Source organism: Prionailurus viverrinus, chromosome D1 (genome assembly GCF_022837055.1).
Source record: "Prionailurus viverrinus isolate Anna chromosome D1, UM_Priviv_1.0, whole genome shotgun sequence".
Taxonomy (NCBI): Eukaryota; Metazoa; Chordata; class Mammalia; order Carnivora; family Felidae; genus Prionailurus; species Prionailurus viverrinus.
The window spans coordinates 45,887,955-45,909,116 of NC_062570.1; the positions used below are offsets into that span (position 1 = coordinate 45,887,955).

General features: G+C 37.8%; 1 protein-coding gene across 5 annotated transcripts in view; it reads right to left on the minus strand.

Annotated features, from left to right (window-relative positions):
• TMEM135 (transmembrane protein 135) overlaps positions 1–21,162 on the minus strand; it is a 449,569-nt gene that overhangs the window by 312,812 nt on the left and 115,595 nt on the right. The gene's annotated exons all lie outside the window — the stretch shown is intronic.

Genomic DNA, 21,162 nt, shown 5'->3' on the forward strand with positions numbered 1-21,162 from the left:
GTTGAGCATTATTCTGGGTACCTCTTGGCCACTACGTGTCTTCCTTGGAACAGTGTCTATACAAGTCCTCTGACAAATTTTAATCAGATATTTTTTTCATATTTCGTTGTTTGAGGTCCTCACATATATTTTGGATATAAACTCCTTATAAGCTCCTTTTAATGTATGATTTGCAAATAGCAGAAAGAGAAATAAAGAACAGAATATCATTGATAACTGAATCAAAGAGAATGAAATACCTAGGAATAAATCTAACCAAAGAGGTAAAAGACCTGTATTCTGAAAACTATAAAACACTGATGAAAGAAATCAAAGGCAACACAAATAAATGAAAAAATATACCATGCTCATGGATTGAAAAAATTAATACTATTACAATGTCCATACTACCCAAAGCAATCCACAGGTCCAATGCAATCCCTATCAAAATACAAATAGTTATTTTTCACATAACTAGAACCAAAAATCCCAAAATGTGTATGGAACCAAAAAAGATCCCAAACAGCCAAATCAATCTTGAGATCTCAAGAAGAATAAAGCAGGAGGTATCACAATCTTAGATTTCAAGAATACAAATCTACAGTCATCAAAACAGTATGGTACTGGCACAAAAGGAGATACATAGATAAACAGAAAGCAATTGAGAGCCTAGAAATAAACCCAAACATATATGGTCAATTAATTCTTGACAAAGGAGGCAAGAATATACAATAGGGAAAAGACAATCTCTTCCATAAATAGTGCTAGGAAAACTGGATAGCCACATGTAAAAGAATGAAACTATAGCACTTTCTTATACACAGAAATAAACTCAAAATGGATTAAAAACCTACATGTAAGACCTGAAGCCATAAAATCCCTAAAAGAAAACATAGGCATTAATCTCTAGGATATCAACCTTAGCAATATTTTTCTGGCTCTGCCTTCTCAGGCAAAGGGCATAAAAGCAAAATAAACAATTGGGATTACATCAAACTAAAAAGCTTTGCACAGTGAAGAAAACCATCAGCAAAACACAAAGGCAGCCTACAAAGCAGGAGAAGATATTTGTAAATGACACATCCAATAAGGTGTTAACATCCAACATTTATAAAGAACTCATGACTCCACACCAAAAATAATAATAATAACAATATTAATAATCTGATTTTAAAATGTACAGGGACACCTGGGTGGCTCAGTCAGTTAACCATCCAACTCTTGGTTTCAGCTCAAGTCATGATCTCATGGTTCATGAGTTGGAGCCCGACATCAGACTCTGTGCTGACAGCTGCAGGGCCTGCTTGGGATTCTGTGTCTCCCTCTCTCTGTGTGTGTCTCCCTCTCCCTCTTTCTCAAAATAAATAAATAAACATTTTTTTTTAAACTTTTAAAAAATGTGCAGAGGACCTGTCTTCTCTAAAGAACACACACAGATGGCCAACATCACTAATCACTAGAGAAATGCAAATCACAACCACAATGAGAGCTTACCTCATATTAGTCAGAATGGCTCATATTAAAAAAACAAAAAATAACAAGTGTTGGCAAAGATGTGGAGAAAAGGAAAGCCTGGCCTAGTTGGAAAGAATGTAAATTAGTGCAACCACCCTGAAAAACAGTATGGAGGTTCTGCAAGAAACATACATACCATATTATACAGCAATTCCACTTCTGGGTATTTCCGTGAAGAAAATGAAAATACTAATGTGAAAAGATACATCACCTCTATGTCTACTGCAAAGTTATTTAAAACATCCATGATATGGAAGCAACTAAAATAGCCACTGATAGATAAATGGATAAAGAAGATGTGGTATATATACACAATGGAATATTACTCAGCCATAAAACAATAAAATAAAATCTTGCCATTCATGACAATATGGATGAACCTAGAGGGTATTATGCTAAATGAAATACCCAGACAGAAAAAGACAAATACCATATAATTATACTTATATGTGGACTCTCAAAAACAAAAAAGAAAAAAAGAGAGAGAGAGAAACAGACTCATAAATATAGAGAACAAACTGGCTGCCAAAGGGAAGGGGAAGATGAAGACAGGCAAAATGGGTAAAGAATTAAGAGTTACAGAATTCCAATTATAAGGTAAGTAAGTCACAGAGATGAAAAGAACAGCAGGGGGAATATAGTCAATAAAATTGTAATACACTTGCCATGGTAAGCATTTCATCATGTATATAATAATTGTTGAATTGCTGTGCTGTAATTTGATATTCTATGTCAACTATACTTCAACTAAAATAAAATATGCTGGCCTCAGTGATTATGAAAGTGATCACTTCTCTTCAACTTTCTGATATAGTCTGAGTAGAACTGGTATTACTTCTTCTTTAAATATTTAGTAGACCTCACCAGTAAAACCACTAAGGCTTGGTATTTTCTTTGGAAAAATGTTTTTAACTACAAATCCAATTTCCTTAATAAATACAAGAATGATCATGTTATCTATTTCTTCTTGAGTGAATTCTGGTGGTATCTTTCAAGAAATGAAACCATTTCATCTAAATTGTCAAATATACAGACTTAAACTTGTTCAAAATATCAAATATTAGTATACTCTTAATACCTATTTACTGTATACGGATATCACTTCTCTCATTCCTGATATTGGTAATTTGTATTTTCTCTCATCTTTTCCTGATCAGTCTGGCTAGAAAGCCATCAATTTTATTCATTTTTTCAAAGAACTAGCTTTGGGTATATTTATTTTTTTCCCTGGTTTTCATAGTTTACTATTTCATTTATTTCCACACTAATATTTATTATTTCCTTACTTCTTCTCTCTTTAGGTTTAACTGCTCTTCTTTTTTTTTTTTTTCTTTTTTTTTTTTTTTTTTTGTTTGTTTGTTTGTTTTTATTTATTTTTTTTTTTAATTTTTTTTTTCAACGTTTATTTATTTTTGGGACAGAGAGAGACAGAGCATGAACGGGGGAGGGGCAGAGAGAGAGGGAGACACAGAATCAGAAACAGGCTCCAGGCTCTGAGCCATCAGCCCAGAGCCCGACGCGGGGCTCGAACTCACGGGCCGCGAGATCGTGACCTGGCTGAAGTCGGACACTTAACCGACTGTGCCACCCAGGCGCCCCTGTTTGTTTGTTTTTATTTTTTTTTTTATTTTTTTTTTTATTTTTTTTTTCTGAAATTTATTGACAAATTGGTTTCCATACAACACCCAGTGCTCATCCCAAAAGGTGCCCTCCTCAATACCCATCACCCACCCTCTCCTCCCTCCCACCCCCCATCAACCCTCAGTTTGTTCTCAGTTTTTAACAGTCTCTTATGCTTTGGCTCTCGCCCTTTCTAACCTCTTTTTTTTTTTTTTCCTTCCCCTCCCCCATGGGTTCCTGTTAAGTTTCTCAGGATCCACATAAGAGTGAGACCATATGGTATCTGTCTTTCTCTGTATGGCTTATTTCACTTAGCATCACACTCTCCAGTTCCATCCACGTTGCTACAAAAGGCCATATTTCATTTTTTCTCATTGCCATGTAATATTCCATTGTGTATATAAACCACAATTTCTTTATCCATTCATCAGTTGATGGACATTTAGGCTCTTTCCATAATTTGGCTATTGTTGAGAGTGCTGCTATGAACATTGGGGTACAAGTGGCCCTATGCATCAGTGCTCCTGTATCCCTTGGATAAATTCCTAGCAGTGCTATTGCTGGGTCATAGGGTAGGTCTATTTTTAATTTTCTGAGGAACCTCCACACTGCTTTCCAGAGCGGCTGCACCAATTTGCATTCCCACCAACAGTGCAAGAGGGTTCCCGTTTCTCCACATCCTCTCCAGCATCTATAGTCTCCTGATTTGTTCATTTTGGCCACTCTGACTGGCGTGAGGTGATACCTGAGTGTGGTTTTGATTTGTATTTCCCTGATAAGGAGCGACGCTGAACATCTTTTCATGTGTCTGTTGGCCATCCGGATGTCTTCTTTAGAGAAGTGTCTGTTCATGTTTTCTGCCCATTTCTTCACTGGGTTATTTGTTTTTCGGGTGTGGAGTTTGGTGAGCTCTTTATAGATTTTGGATACTAGCCCTTTGTCCGATATGTCATTTGCAAATATCTTTTCCCATTCCGTTGGTTGCCTTTTAGTTTTGTTGGTTGTTTCCTTGGCTGTGCAGAAGCTTTTTATCTTCATAAGGTCCCAGTAATTCACTTTTGCTTTTAATTCCCTTGCCTTTGGGGATGTGTCGAGTAAGAGATTGCTACGGCTGAGGTCAGAGAGGTCTTTTCCTGCTTTCTCCTCTAAGGTTTTGATGGTTTCCTGTCTCACATTTAGGTCCTTTATCCATTTTGAGTTTATTTTTGTGAATGGTGTGAGAAAGTGGTCTAGTTTCAACCTTCTGCATGTTGCTGTCCAGTTCTCCCAGCACCATTTGTTAAAGAGGCTGTCTTTTTTCCATTGGATGTTCTTTCCTGCTTTGTCAAAGATGAGTTGGCCATACGTTTGTGGGTCTAGTTCTGGGGTTTCTATTCTATTCCATTGGTCTATGTGTCTGTTTTGGTGCCAATACCATGCTGTCTTGATGATGACAGCTTTGTAGTAGAGGCTAAAGTCTGGGATTGTGATGCCTCCTGCTTTGGTCTTCTTCTTCAAAATTCCTTTGGCTATTCGGGGCCTTTTGTGGTTCCATATGAATTTTAGGATTGCTTGTTCTAGTTTCGAGAAGAATGCTGGTGCAATTTTGATTGGGATTGCATTGAATGTGTAGATAGCTTTGGGTAGTATTGACATTTTGACAATATTTATTTTTCCAATCCATGAGCAGGGAATGTCTTTCCATTTCTTTAAATCTTCTTCAATTTCCTTCAGAAGCTTTCTATAGTTTTCAGCATACAGATCCTTTACATCTTTGGTTAGATTTATTCCTAGGTATTTTATGCTTCTTGGTGCAATTGTGAATGGGATCAGTTTCTTTATTTGTCTTTCTGTTGCTTCATTGTTAGTGTATAAGAATGCAACTGATTTCTGTACATTGATTTTGTAGCCTGCAACTTTGCTGAATTCCTGTATCAGTTCTAGCAGACTTTTGGTGGAGTCTATCGGATTTTCCATGTATAATATCATGTCATCTGCAAAAAGCGAAAGCTTGACTTCATCTTTGCCAATTTTGATGCCTTTGATTTCCTTTTGTTGTCTGATTGCTGATGCTAGAACTTCCAGCACTATGTTAAACAGCAGCGGTGAGAGTGGGCATCCTTGTCGTGTTCCTGATCTCAGGGAAAAAGCTTTCAGTTTTTCCCCGTTGAGGATGATGTTAGCTGTGGGCTTTTCATAAATGGCTTTTATGATCTTTAAGTATGTTCCTTCTATCCCGACTTTCTCAAGGGTTTTTATTAAGAAAGGGTGCTGGATTTTGTCGAAGGCCTTTTCTGCATCGATTGACAGGATCATATGGTTCTTCTCTCTTTTTTTGTTAATGTGATGTATCACGTTGATTGATTTGCGAATGTTGAACCAGCCCTGCATCCCAGGAATGAATCCCACTTGATCATGGTGAATAATTCTTTTTATATGCCGTTGAATTCGATTTGCTAGTATCTTATTGAGAATTTTTGCATCCATATTCATCAGGGATATTGGCCTGTAGTTCTCTTTTTTTACTGGGTCTCTGTCTGGTTTAGGAATCAAAGTAATACTGGCTTCATAGAATGAGTCTGGAAGTTTTCCTTCCCTTTCTATTTCTTGGAATAGCTTGAGAAGGATAGGTATTATCTCTGCTTTAAACGTCTGGTAGAACTCCCCTGGGAAGCCATCTGGTCCTGGACTCTTATTTGTTGGGAGATTTTTGATAACCGATTCAATTTCTTCGCTGGTTATGGGTCTGTTCAAGCTTTCTATTTCCTCCTGATTGAGTTTTGGAAGCGTGTGGGTGTTCAGGAATTCGTCCATTTCTTCCAGGTTGTCCAATTTGTTGGCATATAAGTTTTCATAGTATTCCCTGATAATTGTTTGTATCTCTGAGGGATTGGTTGTAATAGTTCCATTTTCATTCATGATTTTATCTATTTGGGTCATCTCCCTTTTCTTTTTGAGAAGCCTGGCTAGAGGTTTGTCAATTTTGTTTATTTTTTCAAAAAACCAACTCTTGGTTTCGTTGATCTGCTCTACAGTTTTTTTAGTTTCTATATTGTTTATTTCTGCTCTGATCTTTATTATTTCTCTTCTTCTGCTGGGCTTAGGCTGCCTTTGCTGTTCTGCTTCTAGTTCCTTTAGGTGTGCTGTTAATTTTGTATTTGGGATTTTTCTTGTTTCTTGAGATAGGCCTGGATTGCAATGTATTTTCCTCTCAGGACTGCCTTTGCTGCGTCCCAAAGCGTTTGGATTGTTGTATTTTCATTTTCGTTTGTTTCCATATATTTTTTAATTTCTTCTCTAATTGCCTGGTTGACCCACTCATTCGCTAGTAGGGTGTTCTTTAACCTCCATGCTTTTGGAGGTTTTCCAGACTTTTTCCTGTGGTTGATTTCAAGCTTCATGGCATTGTGGTCTGAAAGTAAGCATGGTATAATTTCAATTCTTGTAAACTTATGAAGGGCTGTTTTGTGACCCAGTATATGATCTATCTTGGAGAATGTTCCATGTGCACTCGAGAAGAAAGTATATTCTGTTGCTTTGGGATGCAGAGTTCTAAATATATCTGTCAAGTCCATCTCATCCAATGTCTCATTCAGGGCCCTTGTTTCTTTATTGACCGTGTGTCTAGTTGATCTATCCATTTCTGTAAGTGGTGTATTAAAGTCCCCTGCAATTACCACATTCTTATCAATAAGGTTGCTTATGTTTATGAGTAATTGTTTTATATATTTGGGGGCTCCGGTATTCGGTGCATAGACATTGATAATTGTTAGCTCTTCCTGATGGATAGACCCTGTAACTATTATATAATGTCCTTCTTCATCTCTTGTTACAGCCTTTAATTTAAAGTCTAGTTTGTCTGATATAAGTATGGCTACTCCAGCTTTCCTTTGGCTTCCAGTCGCATGATAAATAGTTCTCCATCCCCTCACTCTCAATCTAAAGGTGTCCTCAGGTCTAAAATGAGTCTCTTGTAGACAGCAAATAGATGGGTCTTGTTTTTTTATCCATTCTGATACCCTATGTCTTTTGGTTGGCGCATTTAATCCATTTACATTCAGTGTTATTATAGAAAGATACGGGTTTAGAGTCATTGTGATGTCTGTATGTTTTATGCTTATAGTGATGTCTCTGGGACTTTGTCTCACAGGGTCCCCCTTAGGATCTCTTGTAGGGCTGGTTTAGTGGTGACAAATTCCTTCAGTTTTTGTTTGTTTGGGAAGACCTTTATCTCTCCTTCTATTCTAAATGACAGACTTGCTGGATAAAGGATTCTTGGCTGCATATTTTTTCTGTCTAGCACCCTGAAAATCTCTTGCCAATTCTTTCTGGCCTGCCAAGTTTCAAAAGAGAGATCAGTCACGAGTCTTATAGGTCTCCCTTTATATGTGAGGGCACGTTTACCCCTTGCTGCTTTCAGAATTTTCTCTTTATCCTTGTATTTTGCCAGTTTCACTATGATATGTCGTGCAGAAGATCGATTCAAGTTACGTCTGAAGGGAGTTCTCTGTGCCTCTTGGATTTCAATGCCTTTTTCCTTCCCCAGTTCAGGGAAGTTCTCAGCTATGATTTCTTCAAGTACCCCTTCAGCACCTTTCCCTCTCTCTTCCTCCTCTGGGATACCAATTATGCGTATATTATTTCTTTTTAGTGTATCACTTAATTCTCTAATTTTCCCTTCATACTCCTGGATTTTTTTATCTCTCTTTTTCTCAGCTTCCTCTTTTTCCATAACTTTATCTTCTAGTTCACCTATTCTCTCCTCTGCCTCTTCAAGCCGAGCTGTGGTGGTTTCCATTTTGTTATGCATTTCGTTTAAAGCGTTTTTCAGCTCCTCGTGACTGTTCCTTAGTCCCTTGATCTCTGTAGCAAGAGATTCTCTGCTGTCCTGTATACTGTTTTCAAGCCCAGCGATTAATTTTATGACTATTATTCTAAATTCACTTTCTGTTATATTATTTAAATCCTTTTTGATCAGCTCATTAGCTGTTGTTATTTCCTGGAGATTCTTCTGGGGGGAGTTCTTCCGCTTGGTCATTTTGGATAGTCCCTGGCGTGGTGAGGACCTGCAGGGCACTTCCCCTGTGCTGTGGTGTATACCTGGAGTTGGTGGGCGGGGCCGCAGTCAGACCTGATGTCTGCCCCCAGCCCACCGCTGGGGCCACAGTCAGACTGGTGTGTGCCTTCTCTTCCCCTCTCCTAGGGGCGGGATTCACTGTGGGGTGGTGTGGCTCGTCTGGGCTACTTGCACCCTGCCAGGCTTGTGATGCTGGGGATCTGGCGTATTAGCTGGGGTGGGTAGGCAAGGTGCTCGGGGGCAGGAGGGGCAGGCTTAGATCGCTTCTCCTTAGGTGATCCACTTCAGGAGGGGCCCTGTGGCAGCGGGAGGGAGTCAGATCCGCTGCTGGAGGTTTGGCTCCGCAGAAGCGCAGAGTTGGGTGTTTGCGCGGAGCGAGCAAGTTCCCTGGCAGGAACCAGTTCCCTTTGGGATTTCGGCTGGGGGATGGGCGGGGGAAATGGCGCTGGCGAGCGCCTTTGTTCCCCACCAAACTGAGCTCTGTTGTCAGGGGGCTCAGCAGCTCTCCCTCCCTTTGTCCTCCAGCCTTCCCGCTTTCCGAGCAGAGCTGTTAATTTCTGACCTCCCAGACGCTAAGTCGCGCTTGTTGTGGGAACACAGTCCGTCAGGCCCCTCCGCTTTTGCCAGCCCGACTCGGGGGCTCTGCTTGGCCGGCGAGCCGCCCCTCCGCCCCGGCTCCCTCCCGCCAGTCCATGGAGCGCGCACCGCCTCGCCGCCCTTCCTACCCTCTTCCGTGGGCCTCTCGTCTGCGTTTGGCTCCGGCGACTCTGTTCTGCTAATCCTCTGGCGGTTTTCTGGGTTATTTAGGCAGGTGTAGATGGAATCTAAGTGATCAGCAGGACGTGCGGTGAGCCCAGCGTCCTCCTAAGCCGCCATCTTGCCGCAACTCCCCCCTTTTTTTTTTTTTTTCAACATTTATTTATTTTTGGGACAGAGAGAGACAGAGCATGAACGGGGGAGGGGCAGAGAGAGAGGGAGACACAGAATCGGAAACAGGCTCCAGGCTCTGAGCCATCAGCCCAGAGCCTGACGCGGGGCTCGAACTCACGGGCCGCGAGATCGTGACCTGGCTGAAGTCGGACGCTTAACCGACTGCGCCACCCAGGTGCCCCTTAACTGCTCTTCTTTATCTAGTTTTTTAAGGTAGAAACTAAGTCACTGATTTAAGGCCTTTCTTCTGTTTCATTTTTTTTTCTTTTGAGAGAAAGTATACACACACATATGTGCACAAAGGTAGGAGAGGAGCAGAGGGAGATGGGGAGAGAGAATCTTAAGCAGGCTCCATACCCAGCATGGAGCCCCATGCAGGGCTCTATCCCACTACCCTGAGATCATGACCTGAGCCGAAGAGTCCCATGCCCAACTGACTGAGCCACACAGGTACCCCAAGTCCTTCTTTTTTTAAACAGGCATTTAGTGCTATAAATTTCCCTCTAAATAGGCAGTAAGTATATACCACAAATTTTGATATGTTGTGTTTGCTTTTTCATTCAGATCAAAATACTTTCTAGTGTCTCTCATGATATCTTCTGAAGTATGTTTCTTTCCAAATATTTAGGGGTTTTCCAGTATCTCTTACTCACTTCAAGTTTAATGACAATTTGGCAAAACAACAAATTGTAGGACTTGAATCCCTTGAGACTTGCCTTATAGTCCAGAATATGGTCAATCTTAATGGCACTTGAAAATAATGTGCATTCTATGAGAGAAGATATTTGCAAATGATATATCAGATAAAGGGTTAGTACCCACAGTCTATAAAGAACTTATCAAACTCAATACCTGAAAAACATATAATCCAGTGAAGACATGGGTAAAAGACATGAATACTTTTCCAAATAAGACATCTAGATGGCTAACAGACATATGAAAAAATGCTCAACATCACTCATCATCAGGAAAATACAAATCAAAACCACAATGAGATACCATCTCACACCAGTCAGAATGGCTAAAATGAACGACTCAGTCAACAACAGATGTTTTCAAGGATGCAGAGAGAGAGGATCTCTTTTGCACTGCTGGTAGGAATGCATACTGGTACAGCCACTCTGGAAAACAGTATGGAGGTTCCTCAAAAAATTAAAAATAGAACTACCCTATGACCCAGCAATTGCACTACTAGGTATGTATCCAAAGAACACAGGAGTGCTGCCTCGAAGGGGCGCGTGCACCCCAATGTTTATAGCAGCACTATCGACAGTAAGCCAAAGTATGGAAAGAGCCCAAATGTCCATTAACAGATGATAAAGAAGATGTGGTATATACGTGCAATGAATATTACTTGGCAATCAAAAAGAATGAAAGCTTGCCATTTGCAACAACATGGATGGAACTAGAGTGTATTATCTTAAGTGAAATAAGTCAGTCAGCCAAAGACAAATATCATGACTTCGGCCATATGTGGAATTTAAGAAGCCAAACAGATGAATGTAGGGAAAGGAAGCAAAAATAAGTTAAAAACAGAGAAGGAGGCAAACCATAAAAGACTCCTAAATAGAGAACAAACTAAGGGTTGCTGGTGGAGTGTTCGGTCGGGGGGATGGGCTAAAGAAAGAAAGAAAAAGGACAGAAGGAAAGAAAGGAAGGGAGGGAGGGAGGGAGGGAGGGAAGGAAGGAAGGAAGGAAGGAAGGAAGGAAGGAAGGAAGGAAGAAACAATGTTCATTCTGTTGTTGGGTAGAAAATTCTATAAATGTCAACTATACCAAGGTAGTTGATGTTATTTAAGGCTTCTATACCCTTAATGATTTTCTTTTGACACTCAGTTATTGAGAGAATAATGCTGTAATCTCTAAGTATAGATGTGAATGTGCTTATTTGTCATTGCAGTTCCATCAGTTTTTGCTTTACTTATTTCGAAGCTCTCTTATTAGCACTCTTATTTAGGACTATTATATACTTTTAATTCAATTACCCCTTTACTGTTATTAAATAATCTTCTGTTTCTCTGGTCATATGCTTTGCTCAGAAATCTACTATGTCTGATGTTAATATATCCACTCCAGCTTATGTCTGCTTAAAGTGAGCATGATATATCTTTTCTCACCTTCTACTTTATTTTTTTAACCTGTTTTAGTTTACTTTAAATATGTCTATCCCTTTATTTTTAAAATGGCTTCTTTTGAAACCCATTTTAGTTTACTTTTAATATATGTGTCCTTTTACTTTTACAATACATTTAGCTGGGTTGATTTAAGATTTATAATATGCACCTTAAAAGTATGACAGTCTACCCTCAAGTGATATTATACAATGTCCCATATAGCATGAAAATCTTGCATTACACTCCCATTCTTCCCTCTTGAACTTTTTACTATCGTTGCTATGCCTTACTTTACATATGCTATAATCCTCATAAACTACATTGCTATTATTTTTACAATTATACTTTTTAAAGGGATATATATGTGTGTGTGTGTGTATCACACATGAAGTATCCTTCATATTTACCCACGTAGCTAACCATTTCCAGTGATCCTAATTTCTTTGCATAGACTCAGATTTCCAACTGCTATCATTTTCCTGACTACTTCCTGATAAGCTTCAACATTTCCTAACTACAGGTCTGCTGGTAATGAATTCTTTTTTATTTTTTATTTTTATTTTATCTTTATCTTTTAAAAATATGTTCCTAGGTATACAACTCTAGGTTGACAGTTCCTTTTCTTCAGTTCTTTAAAGATACTGCTTAACTGTCTTCTGGTCTGTATTATTCCCAAGGAGAGATTTCCTGCCATGATCTTCATTCCTCTGTATAAAAGGTCCTCTCTTCTCTGGATGCTTTCAAGATTTTTTTCTTTATCACTGGGTTAATCGACTATGATATGATTCATCTCCTTCATGTTCCCAGAGTGCTTGAGGTCCATTAAGCTTCTTGGATATGACAGTTAAGTTTTCATCACGTTTCTCCAAATGCCTTTACTGACCCTCCCTCCCCCTCTCTTTCAGAGACTCCAAATGTATGCATATTGGGCAAATTCAAGTTGCCCTATTAGATCACTAATATTCTGTTCATGTTTTTTATTTTCTCTTGGTGTTTCATTTTGGATAGTTTCTATTGCTACACCTTCAGGTTCGCTAATATTTTCTGCAAAGTCCAATATGCCATTAAACCTACTCTGTGTATTTTTCATCTCAGATCTTATAGCTTTCATCTCTAGAAGTTTAATTTGGGTCTTTTTTTTATATATCTTCCATATCTCTGCTTAACATGTTCAGTATTTCCCCTAACTTCTTGAGTACATGGAATACAATAATAAGTACTGCTTTGAGATCCTTGTCTACTAATTCTATCACAGGTATCACTTCTGAGTTCGTTTCAAATGATTGATTTTTATCATCATTATTGGTCCTAATTCTTTTCATGCCTGACAATTTTTCATTGTATGCCAGACACTGTGATTTTTACGTTGTTGAATGTTGTATATTTTTGTTTTCCCACAATTTTCTTTAGATTTATTTGGGGATGCAGTTATTTGGAAATAGATCCTTTCATGTCTTGCTGTTTGTTGTTGTTGTTTTTGTTGTTGTTATTGTTGTTGTTGTTTTAGTTGGGGCCAGAGCAGTTTTTAGTCTAGGACTAATTTTGCCACACTCTGAGGTAAAAAAATTTTAATGCTTCTAAAGACTTCTAATGCTTCTGACTCTTCCCAATACCTTGCAAATTATGAAATTTTCTACTCTCAATGGTGGGAACGTTAACTATTCCTAGCCCTGCATGATCTCAGAGGATTTTTTTTTTTTTTGCCTCTAATGGGTTTTGCTGGTTCCTTTCCCAATCTCAGTAGATTCCTCACATGCATGCACAAATCAGAACTCACCTAACTATTCATTGGGATCCTCTGCACATTTCTGGAACTACCTCTCTCCTCTCCTACCTGCAAACTCTAGCCAGCTTGTTTCCTTGGACTCCGAGCTATGTCTTGTCAACTCCCGAGATACAAATAGGCTCTGCCTCAGTTTTACATCCCTTCTCCATGACCTAGAAATGCTCTCCAGGTAGTAAGTCAAAGCAACCACAGGACTCACCGCACTAGTTTCCAATCTTTCAGGGATCACTGTTCTTCACTGCTTCATATACAATGTTTTGAAAACTGTCGTTTCTTTTATTTTGTCTGTTTTTTGTTGTTTCAGTCAGAAGGGTAAATCTGTTCCCTGTTACTCCAATTGAGCCTGCATCAGAAGTCATCTTTTATTTTAAACATAGTAAACACACTAGTTTTAAAACATTTTCAGATAATCCCAACACACGTAGTCTCTGCAGGTCTGTTTTGATGTTAATTGTTTCTGCCAGATCTTGATCTTGGTAACTTGTTTTTCATAAGTGCTTATTTCTGACTACCAAATATATATAAATACATATATATGTATATGTATATATATATACATATATATACACACACACATACACACACACACACACACACACACACCACACACACACACACACACACACACACACACACACACACACACACACATATATATGGGGCACCTGGGTAGCTCAGTCGGTTAAGCGTCTGATTTCGGCTCATGATCTCACAGCTCATGAGTTCAAGCCCCGCATCAGGCTCTGTGCTGACAGCTCAGAGCCTGGAGCCTGCTTCAGATTCTGTATCTCCCTCTCTCTCTGCCCCTAACCCACTCACATTCTGTCTCTGTCTCTCTCAAAAATAAATAAACATTTTAAAAAATGTTGACTATATATATGAAGAAAAAATATATATATATATGTACATATATATATACATACATATATACACACATATATATATATGTACATATATATAAATAAGGACTTCTACTTCTGGGAATATCAGTTATATACATTTTCCTTATTCCTCCCACTAATTACAACTAAAAACACTGGACATTGGATATAAAGCAAACATTAAAGACTGAAAATTGAAAAGAAGAGAGCAGACCATCTAGAGATCTTACAATCCAAAGAATGACATGGTAGTGAGTACCTACATTTTCTTTTTGCCTTATCTATCCCACTGTTAGAGCTGAAGAAGCCTGGTAAGCTGTAAATGCTAATAAGCACAGACAAAAACCTGCTCTGTCTTGCTAAAGGACCAAGAAAAGGGCAGTCTATCAAAACACAAACTTTTAGACAATAACCACTCTACTCAAGTCAAACACCACACACACACACACACACACACACACACACACACAAACCTGTGGCCCAATTCCACCATCAATGACCAAATGACCACCCTCACAAAGCTATAACAAGGCCTCCAATGAGGAAGAGTCAGAGAATATCAAGTACAGAGCTGAGACTTTCAGCCCCACCAGCTGATAACTAGGCCTCTGCTCCCCTACCCCCAACTAGGGGTGTCAGCAGAGACCATGCCCACCCAGAAGTAAAGAAGTGCTACACCCCCCTTCAGGTGTCAATGAAAGCCAAATGCTTATTACATAGGTTGTTATTGTATTTTACATTTTCCTTTCTTATATATTACTTTCCTTTGTCTCTTTTATTTATATTTCTTTGTAAAACTGTTTCTTCATATCTGCTTCTTTTAGATTTATTTACTTATTTTTATTGATTTTCTTTTACATTTGTCTCTTGCAATTTCCCAATATGTATTTTACATTATCTTTACCAAAAATAGAAAACAAAGGTATGTGATAAAGACTAGTTATGAATACAAGCTATACCCAAAGAGAAATTACACTCATTTCCCTGTAGTCTAACTGACCTTGCACTACTACTCCAAACCATTTATAGCAGAGTACCTAATGGTTTCAAAGTTCAACCTCCAAGCCTGAAATCTCTAAGATGAGTAATCAATTATTCAAATAGAAACACAAGACAAAGAAGCACAAATTTCTCTCCTAAAATAACAATAATTCTACCTCCAAATGAACTCCAGAATAATGGTCTTACTCACATTCCAAACCATTCTGACCTTTACCAGAAAGCACATGATCTAAAAATTCACCTCCTTAAATTTTATTCACACACACCCAGAAAAATTCACAAAACAGTCATATACAAAGATGTTCATTACCACATGGTGATGCTGAATTGGAAGCAATTTTTATATCCATTGCTGGAAGAATGAACAAATAAAATGCAGTGGATGAAATAGTCTAAAATTAGACAGTGGTGACAGATGCACAATTTTGTGAATATACTAAAAACCAATGGATTGTAAACTTTAAAGGGGTAAATTTTATGATATATGATTTCTACCTTAAAATAACTATTATAGAGCATACATGAGGATGAATATTCTGGCACTTTATACAGCAGTTAGAAGCAATGCATTGGAAGTACATAACACACACAGGTCTTGAAAATATGTTGTGAAGTTCAAAGTAAATACTTACAACAATAAGGAAATATCTCAAAAACACAGTTTTAAATTATCCAGTAAAAGAAAATAAGAGTCTCTAAAAATTCCCCTTTTTTAATTTTTTTAAGTTGATTTATTTTTGAGAGAGAGAGTGAGCAGGGGAGGGGCAGACAAAGAAGGGGGCAGAGGATCCAAAGTGGGCTCTGTGCTGACAACAGATAGCCCGATGTGGGGCTCAAACTCATGAACCATGAGATCATGACCTGAGCCGAAGATGCTTAACCAACTGAGCCACCCAAGCATCCCAACAATTTCCCTTTTCATGCTCACAGTCTCTAGGAAAATTCCTCTCTCTTCTGTCTTTCTGACCAAGAAAGCCATGGCAAACGTAAGGAACCTATTATCCTCAAATAACAAAGTATCTCACCTTCTACTAATGAAGGTAAGAGCTCAACATTGTCTATTGTTATACTGGGTACCAGCAATACATTCCTCAATTTGACTGAGTCAGAGTTAAGAACCTAAAAAGCAGTATCACCACTAATTCTGGTACTTCTAAGAAGGCTTCCAAAAACGGATCTACAACTTCAGGAACTCAACCGAGGACAGATCCACTTACTCCTCTGTTTATATCCTGTGGGAAAACAAGGTCATTTGGTTGGCTTAAAGGACTTAAGACTTAGGGGTATTGAAAGGGGTGAAATAAGAATAGAGATCATTCTCTCTCATTTTTGCCATTTTAAGTAGTATCTGCTCCCAGTCGACTTTCATTCAATAATTATTTATTGAGCATATACTATATGCTAAGCAGTATTTTTAGGTACTAGAGATATGTCAGGGAGCAAGCAAGAGTCCCTTGCCCTTAAGCAGCTTACACACAGTGAGGGAAAAAAGACAACAAACAAATAAAAAATTCAGTACTTATAAATGCCATGAAAAAAGATAGGATTACCAGTTAGAGAGTAGAGAGGTGAGGGGAAGTTGTTTAACTATGATAGTAAGAAAGAGCTCTCTCAGAAGGTGACAATGGGCCAACTACACAAGGAGGAGATGCTAGCCAAGAAATCTAGGGAAACAGATTTCCAAGCACAAAGAAAAGCAAATGCTAAGGCTGTAAAAGTGTTCAACAGACAGAAAGAAAGCAAGTGCAAAGAATGAGAAGAAAAAGTAGATGAAGTCAGAGCCTTGTAAGCCACAGTAAGGCATTTAGATTTCATTTGGTGTACAGTGGAAGGGAAGGTTTTTCTGAGTTTTAAGCAGAAGACTGACATGCTGTAATTTGTATTTCCAGTGACTCTGACTGCTTATGTGGAAGACAGACTACATTCAGGAAGACAAGGGTGGGAAGATGTAAATCAGTTATTAGGCTATTAAGGTAGCTCAGGCAAGAGATTTAGGGCTCAAACTATGGTTAGAACCACAGAGGTGGCAAGTCACTATAACCCCCAGAATATATTTTAGAAGTAGAATAAGATTTCCTAATGGACTGAACTAAGAGTATAAAGAGAAGAAAAGAGTTAAGACTCCTAAGTTTCTGGCCTGAGCAGCTAGATGGACAGTAGATGTCATATGCTGCAGAGGGAAGGCCTGGGGGGGAGTAACTGGAAAAAGGTGTTTAGAATTGTTTTTGTGAATTTAATACTTTCAGTTTATTTCTTTCAAGTTCATCTGTCAAATTTCTCCAACTAATTTATAATCCATTTTATATTTCTTTCGTATCCTCATGTGCCTAGCACAGTACTGACATATAATAAATACCTGCTGAATCTAATTTCACTGAAGTGGCCTTACAAGAAAACATATGAATCAACATTTTCAAACCTTATGTTTGAAAAATCAAAGACAGATGTTTTATTCAAAGACACTGTGTGTGTTTAAAATTAAAAAGCAAATGCTAGAAGCAGGCCTACTAGATATATTTTCCAGTTTTAAAATGCACCCCTTATTGAATGCGTAGTGGCATAAATGAAACTGCAGAGAAAAGTTTTATAAAGGGTCTATACAGAGAGGTTTTTTTCAAGTTTTTTTTTTTTTAACATTTATTCATTTTTTTGAGAGTGAGAGAGACAGAGCATGAGCAGGGGAGGGGCAGAGAGAGAGGGAGACACAGAATCCAAAGCAGGCTCCAGGCTCCAAGCTGTCAGCACAGAGCCCGACATGGGGCTTGAACTCACGAACTGTAAGATCATGCATGACATGAGCCGAAGTCGGATACTTAACCGACTGAGCCACGCTGGCACCCTAGAGAGATTTTTAAATGTCCTAAATTATAATTAAACTAAAAAATAAATGAACTTCACCTAACACCGCATTTTAAATAACTGTTAGCAGTATACGATGAATTTTGAAAGCCTGGGATCCTGTCATTGTCACAACCAACACAATAAAGGGAAATCATATCAATGCAAACTTTTATGTGTACTCTTAAATTATACTGTGGCAAAGTTGAATTCCTGGCAGCTGGTGTTTGTGTGGGTAACTGGTTCTAACATATTAGTCCCAACAAAACATTTCCATAATTTTATAGCCATATCTTGGGCAGAAGCAAGAGAAAACATTTAATTCTTTATTTCATACTTGTCTATACCTTTTGCACATTTTTTCCTTTAACAACTAATCCTCTATGAATTCTAAAAATCTAAAAAACTATACTATTTTAAAAATTGTACCCCTTTCCTTCCAAAATAAGCTAACAAACACATAACAAAACACACTTTCAGATGGATATGAATTCAACTGCCTTAAGTTTGTAATTATTGAAACTGCTAATCATTAAGGCTATAAACCACTGATCTAATAACAGAGACTTACCAGGGCTTACTTACAGATATCATGGGTAATAAAAGTAACTATAAGGAGACCAGAAAAAATCTTTTCATAATAACAAAAGAACTAATAGAGATGTCCTTTATTTAGAGTATATAGCTCTTCACCTGTTTCCTACAACACTAACAAAAACACAGTTAGCAAACTGTATCCTCACAATTGCATAGTACAAACACTATACTGTTTTCTGTTCTGAGACAACTGTCAATACTAAAAAACAGAGATGAGGTTTATTTCCATTGGCTTATGTATTTCTTTCCTCTTATATATTTCTTTCTTCTTAAGTAGAAGATCCCCCATAAACAGAACTATATGGGGCAGAGAGAGAGAAAGAGAGAGAGAATCCCCAGCAGGCCCTGCATTGTCAGCACAGAACTTGCCATGGGGCTCAATCTCATGAACCATGAGATCATGACGTGAGCCAAAATCAAGAGTTAGACACGACTGAGGCACCCAGGTGACCCAACCTTGTTTAATGGCTACAGTTTCACTCACAGTGTCTAACATGGTAGATACTGAATGTTTCTTATCTTTTTCTTTTTTTGTAAACGTTGACCCCAACTTAGCAATCCTTGGAAAGGGAAGGATTTTGTCTTATGGTCACCAATGACATGTTTCTAAGATGAAGCTGCCTCCAAGTCCCCTCCTTTCCTCAAGGTTCAAGTTCCATGTAATTCATGAAACTTTGTGATTGCCCTAGCCCAAAGCTAACTTCCTTTTCTAAAGTTCTAAGGACTTTATTATCTTATCACATATTTGACGTGAATGCACTATCTTGACCTATCAATCACCTAGGTATTGATCCAGGTATACCTTGTACCCTCAACTAAATCAATTTCAAGGACAGAATGATAGGTTATATTTGTGTCCCAATACCTAGAAAAGTACCATGCATGCAATAAATATTTACTAATAAAAATAAAGACAAGACAATAAATAAAGACAATATGAAGACAAATCTACATATTCTTCTATCTTGTACTCATTCAAAGGCATGTCAATGCCTTTGAAATTTTCTGATCAAAGTAACCAAGGAATGGGTAACTATCACAACCAAAACTAACAAGATGATATTATTATTAGCCAAATAGTTATTATTTCATTGTCTCCCAACATTTTGAGGGGGGCTATTATTTCATTGTCTCCCAACATTTTGAGGGGGGATATTAAGATTACTTAATATCGCGAGCAATAAAAACTAGATAGCACAGAAACAAAAGATGTCACAAAACATATGTCCCTGATTGTTTAAAAAGGATATATGATATGTACCCACTCAGGAGTGCAGCTGACATTTGAGATGGGATGTTCTTCATAATGCAGAACTGTCCCTTTACTGCAGGGTGTTTAGCATCCCTGGCTTCTTCATTAAATGCTTGCAACATCCCCCAGTCACTGCAACAACCATAACACCACCCACATTTCCAAATGTATTGGAAATCTATGCATCTATATTTGTGTACTTATGTATGTACATTAGAGAAGGAAGGGAATAAAAAATAAATACTAAAATTACTACATGGTAAAATTACAGATGATTTTTTACTTTCTTTTTTATGCTTTTTGATACTTTCCAAATCAGAAATACATACCTAAATACAGTAAATAATTTTAAAATAAAACCTCCTAACATTTAGAAATATTGCTCTTGATATTATACGCCAACAATTTCAACTTAGTCTAGGAAGCAACAATCAAATTACAGAACAAAGTTACTTCTTAAGGATAAATTCAGTCTCTGAAAATATTTAAATCTTTACCTATTCTGCACCAGCCACTCTCTTATTACAGAAATAGTTGTATAGTAACTGTATAAACAAAAGGCTCTATTTAGATAAAGAGAAGAATTAAACTTATTAGGTTATCATTAGTACCAAGAATATATTATATACAAATTTACTTTCCTTTAAACATAGTCAAAATTGTGGCATTAAAAAAAAAATTGAGGTATAAAAAAGGGCTTTGGTCTGATTAAAATTTTGTGGTTAATGATAAAAAAATGTCCTTAATAAAGGATCAAAATTAACTTTTGATCCTTGTCGAAAGGAAAATTTCTTTAAATATCAATATAAATATCATAATTTTGATACTACTTTGGTTTTGGAAGATATTACTACTGAGGAAACTGAGTAGAATGAATACGAGATCTCTCCACCATTTCTTACAGCTGCATATGAATCTCTGCATGATTCATTCAAATAAAAGGCTTATTCCCCAAAACTACAGTATTTAAAGACCAATCTCTAGCACTGATTATATCAACCAAAATCAAAGATCATCTCTCCAGAAATTAACAATCTAAATGAGGCAATACACACACACACACACACACACACACACACCACACCACACCACACCAAAAAAAAGTTTGTAAAATTTTACTTAGAATTTAAAGACAAGTATATAAATACAGCTAGTATTTGGAGTGCCTGGATGGCTCAGTCGCTTAAGTGTCCGACTTCGGCTCAGATCATGATCTCACCATCAGTGAGTTCGAACCCCACATCGGGCTCTGTGCTGACAGCTCGGAGCCTGGAGCCTGCTTCAGATTCTGTGTCTCCCTCTCTCTCTGCCCCTCCCCTGCTTGCGTTCTGTCTGTCTCTATCTCTCTCTCTCAAAAATAAATAAACATTACAAAAAATTAAATACAGATAGCATTTGGGTATTAAAGTATACACACCATGTGGTAGTATAGAAAAGTATGTGCTTGTTTAAAGAAAAAAAACACATTAAAATTCAAACCCACCCTAGTATGCAGGGAAAGTATTTTTAAGTTTTTTAAAAAATAAGAAAGAAGAGCAGCACCCAGAATAATTTGGTGCTACTATTATGGTTCTCATAGCATACTATAATTT